Genomic DNA, 11,422 nt, shown 5'->3' with positions numbered 1-11,422 from the left:
GGCCTTTCCCATGCCTGGAGGAAACTTGTCACCGGACAGACCTAGCTAACACTCGTGGCGGTTATACCATACCGGGGGATGGTAATTAGCATGGATGAGAGATCCACTGTGGGACATGCCTGCAACAATACACCAGCTCCACTCGTGTGGACCATTACAGAGGTGGGATTGTTGCAACTCAACCTGAGCCTCTTACCATGAGCAGGGAAGATTTAGGGGAAGTAAATCCGCACTGCCAAGTGGTTGTGGATTTACCACGAGCAGAAAGAATTCTTTTTACCTATAGCAACTCTGTAGGCTGCACATGCTCCCCAGATGCCATCTCCTTAAATGTTCTTTATTAAAATGGAATGTACTGAGATAATGTCTCTTGGAACCTCTCAGGCAGAGCACAGATCCCAGGGAATTCCCAGAGACCTCCCCTTCCATCTGGGCAGGATCCATGCTCCCTCAAGGAATCTCCCTCTCAGGTCTTCTAAAACATGTCTTCCCCAGCTCTGAAGCAGAGACTTGACCTCATTCATAACCAATGGCAAAGTTATCTCTGTCCCAGGGCTCCCCCAGCATTTTTCCAATCACGCCCCCTCTTAGTGTCCTCCCCCTCCAATGGCCTAGGAGCCACTGGTGAAGTACCCCAGCTACTTGTAGCCACATTTGAAAGTTAAAAGCCACAGCATTCAAGGTACAATAAGCCAAAAAAGCCGTCTCAAGTGAAAATAGAAATAAATAAATAAGGCTTGGGCTACCTGATTCCAGAGTAAGATAAAATCAGAGTCCAGATGACAACATCAAAAATTGGATAGACAAAAGCACAGTGCAATTCAAAACTATAAGGTATAAAACTTCAAATGCCACTGAAGGCAAGCAGGAAAGCAGGGAGCCTCCTCTTATGGGGACCACTAGGAGGTGGCCAGCATAACAATGGAAACAGAGAGAGGGTAAATCATATTGATTTCCCTCCCCCTGCAGAATGATCCATGTGGGAAAGCTTGAAAGGTGGAAAAGTACAGCCACATATCTGAAAGATGCACTGGGTCAGGGAGGTAGTTTGGTAGTAAAATGTGGCTTTGAAATTCTTTGGGTTGATATTCAAAGAATGAAAGTCAAAGGCCAAGCTGCGGGGTAGGTGTCCATCCTGACCTTCTTGTTAACAACATGCAGGAGGGCAAAACTTCCTGAGGTGCCCAGAGGGACCCTAGCATTCCGCAGAAGCATGGACATCCGTGGATTGAATTCAAGGCTCCAAATTTCCAGAAAACCAGTCTGAGTCCTGCACTAGAAGGCACATGGTTGTTCTCTGGATTCTTGTCTTTATTTTCACTCTGCCTGCAGGAAAAGCAATGAGCCCACTGGCCTGGTGACAAGGGACTCAGTGCCTCTTCTCTCTGAATGGAGAAGAAATCCTAAGAAGGAGTTTGGATATCAAATGGGGTGGACTTGACTCAGGGAAGAAATACAAATGAGGTCTGGAAATACCACTGGACTGCAAACTTTAGAAAAATAAAGGTGATGTCATTCTCATTTTTTATGCCCTTGCTGGGCTTGGCTTAGAGTTCATATTCTGTGGGGAGCTATTGAATTGAATGGGTCTTAGAGACAGTCCCTCTAAGGTTGGAATCTATCTTTGCACTTATTCGTGGTTTAGGCACGCTTGTTCATCTCTCTGAGCCTCAACTTTCTCATCTTCCAAGTAACAACAATGATCACTGCACAGAGTCGCAATGAGGATGATACAGGATTTTGTAGTTTGGCACACGGAAAACTCAGCAGAAGGTAGCCTTCATTATCGTCATCCTCTCCTAGTTCTCAGGTCAAGTCTGTCAAGGATGTATTTGTAGGTGGTGACTGACATTTCTGCCCACCTGTTCCGTATGTAATAACAGCAGTGACTATCAAGTCTCACCCCATCTCCCCAGCTGAGTTCTAGAAAGGACTTCCTCCTCTCCCAGGCTGCTACTGTCTGAAACGCCCACGCCTTCTCCCTGTTGGTGTCTTGCCTTCTCTCTCCACTGTGGACTGCAGAGCTGCCTAGGAGTCCTGCTCCTGCAGCCCACGCCCACTAGGGGGCAAGACTGGCTGCAAAGGGGAAGGGAGAGATGAAAAGTGCTGGGAGCCGTTAATCCCAGCCCAAGTCCCTCTTCCACACCTTCCATGTCAAAGAGCTTCCAGAGCCTCCCAGGCCTGCGTGCTGGTTTCTCTCCCCTTCACGCCCACATGCCCATCCACTCCTATGAGGAAAAACCCAGAAGTCAAGCCTGTCTGGGTTTTCCCCTCCCCAGTCCTGCACACCACTGCATGCCTTCACACCTCTAGAACCCACTGTGATTCCCCAGGTAGCTTTCCTCCTTCCTGAGGGAATCTGGGTAAAAAAGAGAAGGGAGTGGGCTTGAGGAAGAAGGCTTCTTAAGCTTTGTCTGCTTCCTGTTTTTGTTACAAAGGGTACAGGCTTAGTCGCTTCAGTTGTATCTGACTCTTTGAGACCCCCTGGACTGTAGCCCACCAGGCTCCTCTGTCCACGGGATTCTCCAGGCAAGAATACTGGCGTGGGTAGCCGTTCTCTTCTCCAGAGGATCTTCCTGACTCAGGGATAGAACCTGCGTCTCTTACAAACCCTTACAAGAGCTCATCAGTGAGTAGCGTTGGCCTTGTCAGGGAGGAGAGACTGAGACAAAGCAGGACACCAGCTTCTGTTTATCTTCAAGACAGAGTTGGTTGAGCAACGCCAAGGATATCCTACCAGAGCAGCAGCTGGGGACAAAACAAAGAGGAGCAGGGGCTTCATTCCTTGTGATCTTGTTGCTGTTGTTGCTCAGTCACTCAGTCGTGTCCAACTCTTTGTGACCCCATGGATTGCAGCATGTCAGGCTTCCCTGTCCTTCCCCATCAGAGTTTGCTCAAACTCATATCCATTGAGTCGATGATGCCATCCAACCATCTCATCCTTGGTCACAATATTGAGGAGAAGGGAAAGCAGAAGACAAGAGCCGAGCAGGACATTCACTTAGGCAGAATTCTCCTCACCTCTCCCCACCCACCGCCATCTTTGCCCCATTGGAGTTCCACTAACCAAAGCCCTTACATTCACCACTTGTGGCCTCTGGGCTGACTGTCCCCAGTTTCATCATCCAGTGAGATGCATCAAGAAAGGAGAGAGAAAGGCTGTCCATCTCATTGCCTGGCCAAGGTTGGGAGGCTGCAAGGGTAAAACATACATTTCTCTCACCCAAGTTGAACTCAGGAACATATTTGCCAAGGAGTTATCGGGAGTCACAGTAATTAAGCTCAATGATTAGGATCCCAAGAGCCTAGAAACCTGAGCATGCTTGAAACAGCATGTACCCTTAAGAACAAACAAATCCCAGAAACCTGTGCGATATCATATTTTCTGTTATTACAGTGACAATCACACGGAAAAGAAGACCTATCTACCAAACTTGGGGTAAGACTAGAATGAACAATGTCTTTCATAAGAACAGACACAAAAATAAGCTCAAAATGGACTAAAGACCTAAATGTGAGACTGGACTCTTTCATCCCCTCATGTATGCAAAGTTATAACCAATCTTTCATTTACTCTGCACCAAGTGCTCTGAGTTCTTTGTAAAACACTGTTGTGCTGAAAGGACTGAACAATGTAACCCGGGCCATCATCTGCTTCTGGATAAGACTTTTCTCAAGTTATTCCAGCAATCAGTCAGTTCAGCCGCTCAGTGTGTCCAGCTCTTTGTGACCCCATGAACCGCAGCATGCCGGGCCTCCTTGTCCATCACCAATTCCCGGAGTTCACTCAAACTCATGTCCATTGAGTTGGTGATGCCATCCAACCATCTAATCCTCTGTTGTCCCCTTTTCCTCCTGCCCTCAATCTTTCCCAGCATCAGGGTCTTTTCAAATAAGTCAGCTCTTCACATCAGGTGGTCAAAGTATTGTATTTTCAGCTTCAACATCAGTCCTTCCAATGAACTCCCAGGACTAATCTCCTTTAGGATGCAGTCCAAGGGATTCTCAAGAGTCTTCTCCAACACCACAGTTCAAAAGCATCAATTCTTCGGCGTTCAGCTTTCTTCACAGTCCAACTCTCACATCCATACATGACCACTGGAAAAACCATAGCCTTGACTAGATGGACTTTTGTTGGCAAAGTAATGTCTCTGCTTTTTAATATGCTGTCTAGGTTGGTCATAACTTTCCTTCCAAGGAGTAAGTCTTTTAATTTCATGACTGCAATCACCATCTGCAGTGATTTTGAAGCCCAGAAAAATAAAGTCAGCCACTGTTTCCACTGTTTCCCCATCTATTTCCCATGAAGTGATGGGACTGGATGCCATGATCTTAGTTTTCTGGATGTTGAGCTTTAAGCCAACTTTTTCACTCTCCTCTTTCACTTTCATTGAGAGGCACAGCGGCTGCCATGGCGCAGGAGCGTGGCTGAGAGGAGCTACCCCACATCAGAGGTAAGGAGCAGCGGCTGCGCTTTGCTGGAGCAGCCGTGAAGAGAGACCCCATGTCCAAGGTAAGAGAAACCCAAGTAAGAAGGTAGGCACTGAGAGAGGGGATCAGAGGGCAGACGGACTGAAACTACAATCACAGACAACTAGCCAATCTGATCACATGGACCACAGCCTTGTCTAACTCAATGAAACTAAGCCATGCCATGTGGGGCCACCCAAGATGGCTGGGTCATGGTGGAGAGGTCTGACAGAATGTGGTCCACTGGAGAAAGGAATGGCAAACCACTTCAGTATTCTTGCCTTGAGAACCCCGTGAACAGTATGAAAAGACAGAAAGATAAGATATTGAAAGATGAACTGCCCAGGTCAGTAGGTGCCCAATATCCTACTGCAGATCAGTGGAGAAATAACTCCAGAAAGAATGAAGGGATGGAGCCAAAGCAAAAACAACACCCAGTTGTGAATGGGACTGGTGATGGAAGCAGGGTTTGATGCTGTAAAGAGCAATATTGCATAGGAACCTGGAATGTTAGGTCCACGAATCAAGGCAAATTGGAATTGGTCAAACATGAGATGACAAGAGTGAACATCGACATTCTAGGAATCAGTGAAGTAAGATGGACTGGAATTGCTGAATTTAACTCAGATGACCATTATATCTACTACTGTGGGCAGGAATCCCTTAGAAGAAACAGAGTATCCATCATAGTCAACAAAAGAGTCCAAAATACAGTACTTGGATGCAATGTCAAAAATGACAGAATGATCTCTGTTCGTTTCCAATGCAAACCATTCCAGCAATAGATTTATTTAAATCTTGCTCTAAATAGAAACATTTGATTGTGCTCAAGACTGTTGAAGCCGCAATGAAATATTTTAGGGCAGGGAAATGGATTCAAATCTGAGGTTTGCCATGTACCAGCTCTGTGATTCTGGGCAGTTTAGTCACCCACTCTGTGCCTCAGTTTCCTCAGCTGTAAAATAAGGCTCTGGTGAGGATTGAGTTATCGTATGTCAAGTTCTTAGAATAGTGTCTGGCTTAGTGATGATTAATACTACTAGTTTACTCTGCATGTGTGTGTTAGTTACTCAGCTGTGTCCGACTCTTTGCAACCCCATGGACTGTAGCCCGCCAGGCTCCTCTGTCCTTGGAATTCCCCAGGCATAAATACTGGAGTGGGTTGCTATTCTCTTTTCCAGGGGCTATCTTACGCTACCCTGAAGGAAATGTAGTAGTCTCAATATTTCCAGAAAGCAGTATAGCAATGTTTATCAAGGACCTTAAAGCTTACCATTTGTCACAATGATTCTAATTTCTAGAAATCCACCCTAAAAAAATAACTGGAGATGCAGGCACACACATAGATAAAACGATAGCCATTGCCGTGTCAATTACCATACATAGCCAGATACCAGGAGTTGCTGTATACCAAGTCCAACACCAGGGAACCTGTTAAATAGAAGTATATCAATTGGATAGGTTCTTTGCAGAGTTACTAAATCTCATGTTTTCAAAGAATACTTATTTAATGTCATGGGAAATAATGATGATTTAAAAAAGGAAAGAGAAAAATAAAAGATAGTTTTATTACATAACCTATAATGACAGACCTTGGTTATAGTTACCAGACAAGGGCTAGTGGCCATATGTTTGTTTTTTTTGGACAGAGCTGAACTAATGGTCAGAGGAGAATTCTTCACAATATGTACATTCAGTCTAACAGAGTAGACAGAGGACTGGCAGATGACTGCAAGGATCATATTAACATGCTCATGAGTCCTTAGCTAAGTCCATGCTCTTAGGCAACAAGTAAAAGGTGTAGAGCGATCATATGATGTCCTCAAAGTAACTCTGAGACTCTCCTGGCTCGTGGGAAAACATGCTATGATCAACTAGTGAAGTCTGTCATTGACTCAGGAGGGTGTGTGCAATACATATAATATTTGCCATCCCTGATACTGGTGATAAGGTGGCCGAGGAATCAAAGAATGATAATTTTATCCAAGAAAAATGTCAAAGAAGTTTCCAGATTCTTAATGAAATTGGTCTAGAATCTTTAACTTGAAAATATATAACATGTCACACCAAAACATGGGCAGCAACCAGAAAGGCTTGATTGAAAGAAAAACGGAAGAGCCAAGCAGGTTAGACTGGAGATAGGAAGTGGAGGACTAGACCACATAATTCACTCCATTTGTTCGGAGGTTGTGAAAAGCCAGGCCTGCGGTGATGTTGGTCAGGGCTCAGGAGGGTGCTGATACCAGGAGTCAAAGCAAGGATTATCAAGCATTCTTCAGCACTGGGAACATTTAATCTTCCCAACTCCCTTATATGGTAGAAACTGTTTCCTATTTTACCAATGAGGAAAGTGAGGCTCAAAGATTTTTAAGGTCACCCAGTTAGAAATTGCAGAGCTCTCTTTAGTCACAGGTCTGTCAGATGCCAAGAACTAGGAGGTTTATCCAAGCCCCTACCCCAGCTCTCTCTGACAGGAAGGTAAAACCTGCTACATTGTGGATTATGGGAGGATCTTTCCATGGGATAAAAACCAAGGAAAAAGATCAAAGATCAAAAGATTCCCAGCTTGACTATTTCTCCAATTTGCTCTCATACTGTATTTCTTTTCTTTTTTTTGGCTGTGCTGGGTCTTTGTTGCTGTGCACAGGCTTTCTCTAGTTGTGATGAGCGGGGGATACTCTGCTGCGGTGTGTGGGCTTTTCTTGTTGAGAAGCATGGGCTTTAAGTGTGCAGGCTTTGGTGGTTGCAGCTCTATAGCATGGGCTCAGTAGTCATGGCACACAATCATAGTTGCCCCTCGGCATGCGGTATCTTCCCAGACCAGGGACTGAATGCTTGTCCCCTGCATTGGCAGGTGGATTCTTAACCACTGGACCACCAAGGAAGTCCCTCACATTGTATTTCATTATCAATTATCTAATTTGGCTGAATCAATTAAATAATAAATTTCAAATAGCCACACACGGATCTAAACAATATTTAATCTTCAAAACCACCCAAATAGGTATTACCATCCTGTCAATTGTGCAAATGAGGAAAACACATTCAATAGTTTTTTGCAAAAGGCACTGGAGCGCAATGACGGTGAAGAACGTTCTGGAAGGGTTTATCCTCTAGGGTGGGAGGTGAAGTGTGTACTGAGAACGTCAGAGACGGGGCGGGTGGTGGCGGCGGCGAGCCTTATGTGCTTGCAGGTGCTAAACAAGCCGAGGATAGACCCAAGACCTGACCCAGCCCGAGGCTCTTCTCACCACGGACTCAGCAGCAGGGTCGCCAAAGGCCAAATCCAATTCAGTAAACACAGACTTCTGGGAAGCAAGTGTGCTTGCTTTCCTTCGGTGTCAGCTGGAGGTTGCATTTGCCTTGAGCACTAAAACGTTCTGCAGTGAGGCCAAGTGCAGAAATCTGTGTCTGAGATTTTCTACTTTTACAAGAAGAATGACCATGTGGGGCGCTCAGCCAAGGTCAACCTAGAATTGGAAGGCTGAGCCCAGGCTCAGCAGAGCCAGAGCCAAGGTGGAAAGCTCCAGGCGCTGGGAGGGCAGGGACGGGGCGGCTAGAGTAAAGGGCCAAGTGTGGGAATGTTTATTGAAAAGAACGTGCTGGGGAGAACCCAGCCCTCACACCTCGGGGACTGGGGAGCTGGCCGTCTGGAGCGGAGAGCCCTGCCAGATAAGTTCAGCATTTCCACTTCATAAAGTTCGTGGTACAAAAATGAATGGCAAACTCAGCTACGAATGTGATTTCTGAAAGGAGATTATTGAAAAGATAGTTTCACTTTTTCAGATTTCTCTTCTGGTGGTCAGGAGCAGGGAAGTAGGGAGAAAATTTCCAGGACACTTGCAGACATCCCCGTCCCATTCCAGAAACCACGATGTCCTCATTGCAGGACCAGGGGGCACCACATCTGCCAAGGTTTTTCAAGAGAAGGAGAGGGCTGAAACCTGGGCCAAAATGAACCCACGAGTCTGGATCTGGTTGCCAGAAGACAGTGGGAAAATGGCAAGGGTGATCCCGAAATTCTATGACCCCAGTTTGCCCTCCGGGTGATGGAACTTCAAGGCTTACATTAGACAGGCAGCTCAAGGAAGAGATACACTGATTACATATCTAATTTGCTGTCACTATCCTCATGACATCACTGTGGCTTTCTCAGATTACTCTCGACTCTGAATACCCAAATCTATTTTCCCTGATGAGTTGGTTTGAATTTTTTTCTTGGCACTGGTTTCATTTTCTTACTTCCTGTCAGCCTCACTTCTTAGATCTTTGCTGGTGTTTTTGGTATCTCCGAAACTCCCAAATGTACAGAAACTTTTTCTAGACTGCAGTCTTCTGGTCTTTCTCTCTCCTGATCACTCAGATGATATATCAAATTGTCTGGCATGGCTGCTTCTGGATATATATAGCTCAGCTTTTCCCTCCTTGATCTTTCTCACTGTGTTCAGGGCTAGGGTAAAGTGAAGTCATCACAATTGCTCTTTCAAGCTTAAGGAATTTGATAAATGAAGTCGTGTGGGGTCCTGGCAGGCGATGTGCTTAAGCAAAGTACAATGACCATCTGTGGACCAGTCTCCTTATCCCTTTATTATGGCACATACTCAAGTTCAAATTGCTTTGTGAAACTTCTTTGTGTGTCTCTCTCTTTTTGTATTTCAGCTTTATACAATTATTCCCAAATCTTGCAAACTGACAGTGAGGGAGAGTAATCTGAAAAGACTGCTCAACTTCAGTCTTTTGAACATTTGCACCTTCGCTGCATTTTTCTAATTTCCTGGCATCTCCTCTATTCTCTTGGACTTTTCAAAAACAATTGTAAGAGGATGAATAAAGATAATAACGGTTTCCACCAATACTCTTGAACCGTCCTTTGGATTTTCTATTTTTGGACATTTTAGATTTTAAAAATTCATACAACATCTAGCAATGTTTCCAAAAGAAAGACACACAAAGACCTAATGAAGAGCAAGGAACAGGTATAGACGTGTATATTGTTTCTAAATATAGAGGCTAATGACTGGAGGGAAAAAGAAAGTAAATTAATTAATTATCCTTATGTTTATAATTACAGAATTGATTTTGGCCACCACTTCAGATTGGGAAACAAAATAAAGTCAAATGTTAAAATTTTTGTTTCAAAGAAAATGTCCTGTCTTATTATCTAGAGAGTACCCCTTTTTTCTCCATCCCTGAGGCCCTTTCCCCTCTTGTGATAAATATAAACACTGAGGATCAGTTCTGATCTTAATTGCTCCAGCGAAGTCTGTTTCAATCAGCAGAGGAGATATAGGTTCCAGAGCTGCAGAAGGTATCCTACTGCTTCATGGCATAACTGGGCACCAGCCGAGTTTGCTGCAGTGAGTGACTAAGACATGCATTGTCATCTCTGTGGAACTGTGCTCCTTTGAAGTGGCAGTTCTGCTACTACCCACAAAAGATTTGTGGGCTCAAGTGCTGTTTTTATAAACTGAAACATTTTTCCCTTTGCCAGGGAAAGCCAGAACTGCTTTTTGTTTTCCACTGGAATTTCTCTGAATTAACAAGTTAATTTGGGGAGAATTAAAATCTTTTCAATACTGGATCTTCCCATGGAAGAATACGCTATTATCTCAATCTATTTAAGGTTTCTAATGCCTGGAAAATCCCATGGACGGAGGAGCCTGGTAGGCTGCAGTCCATGGGGTCGCTAAGAGTCGGACATGACTAAGCAACTTCACTTTCACTTTTCACTTTCATGCATTGGAGAAGGAAATGGCAACCCACTCCAGTGTTCTTGCCTGGAGAATCCCAGGGACGGGGGAGTCTGGTGGGCTGCCGTCTGTGGGGTCACACAGAGTTGGACACGACTGAAGTGACTTAGCAGCAGCAGCAGCAGTATATGCTTTAGTAAAGTATTATAATTTTCTTCACATAGGTCTCATGCATTTATTGTTAGATTTGTTCCTATGTACTTTGTTTTTGTTGCTTTTGTGAATATGGTCTTTCTTTCCTTTATATTCTCTAAGTGAACATCACTATACATCAGATCTTTTATATCCGACTACCTTGCTGAGCTATTTTTTTTTAGTTCTAGTGGTTTTTTCACTTGAACTTCTCAGATATTCTATATAGATAGTGTTCTCTTCATTTCCATCTCTCTACATTTTTTTTCTTATCTTATTGCAATAGCTGGGACCTTCACCACTATGTGGCATCTTACAGTGATAGCTGGCATCATTGCCTTATTTCTGCATCTAGGGGTCTACTTTAGTATTTCACCAGCAACCATATTATTTGCTGTAGTTTTATGGTAAAAATTTTCTATGGGGTTTTGAGAGAGAGAGATTTTCTATCCCAAGTTTGTTAGGATTTCTTACCAGGAAATATGTTGAGATTTATTAAATGCAAAACCTCATGAAACACGGGGTTTTCTTAACAATTGTTGATAATTCAGAATAAACCTTATCTTACTACAGTTTTTTATGTTTTTACAACCTTTCCAAATTGATCAGTAATTGTAGCAAAATATCTATAAATTAATGTCCTTCTTGGGGAAAGTAGACCTTTTTAATCCTATTTTAGAGTTGTTAGCAGGGCATAATGAATAATATGAATCACTGTCTTATATGACGTCCATGATAACAGAGTCATATTTTTAAGATAGTTTAAATTGTGAATACTAAAATTCAAATTATAGGTGTCATTTCATGTTCTGATGAAAACAATCTCAAATCCTATATTTAAAAAGTCTAATCAGTTTCTTCATTCTGAGTCTTGAAATTCTTTCTCCTTTCACAATATATCTTGTCTCCCTCAAACTCTTAACTCCCCAATTCCAAAAAAAGACCGGCTAGAAAGAAAATTCAGTTCTCCTTTATACCTAAAAATCATACTTCACTTAAAACAAACAATTGGTAAAAATCCAGACCCAACGGGGATGGAATGCTCAACAGCTTTGCCTTTCATGTGGAGA

The sequence above is a fragment of the Bubalus bubalis genome, chromosome 4, assembly GCF_019923935.1.
Source record: "Bubalus bubalis isolate 160015118507 breed Murrah chromosome 4, NDDB_SH_1, whole genome shotgun sequence".
Taxonomy (NCBI): Eukaryota; Metazoa; Chordata; class Mammalia; order Artiodactyla; family Bovidae; genus Bubalus; species Bubalus bubalis.
The sequence above is the reverse complement of the archived record's forward strand: the minus strand, read 5'-3'. Positions refer to the sequence as shown.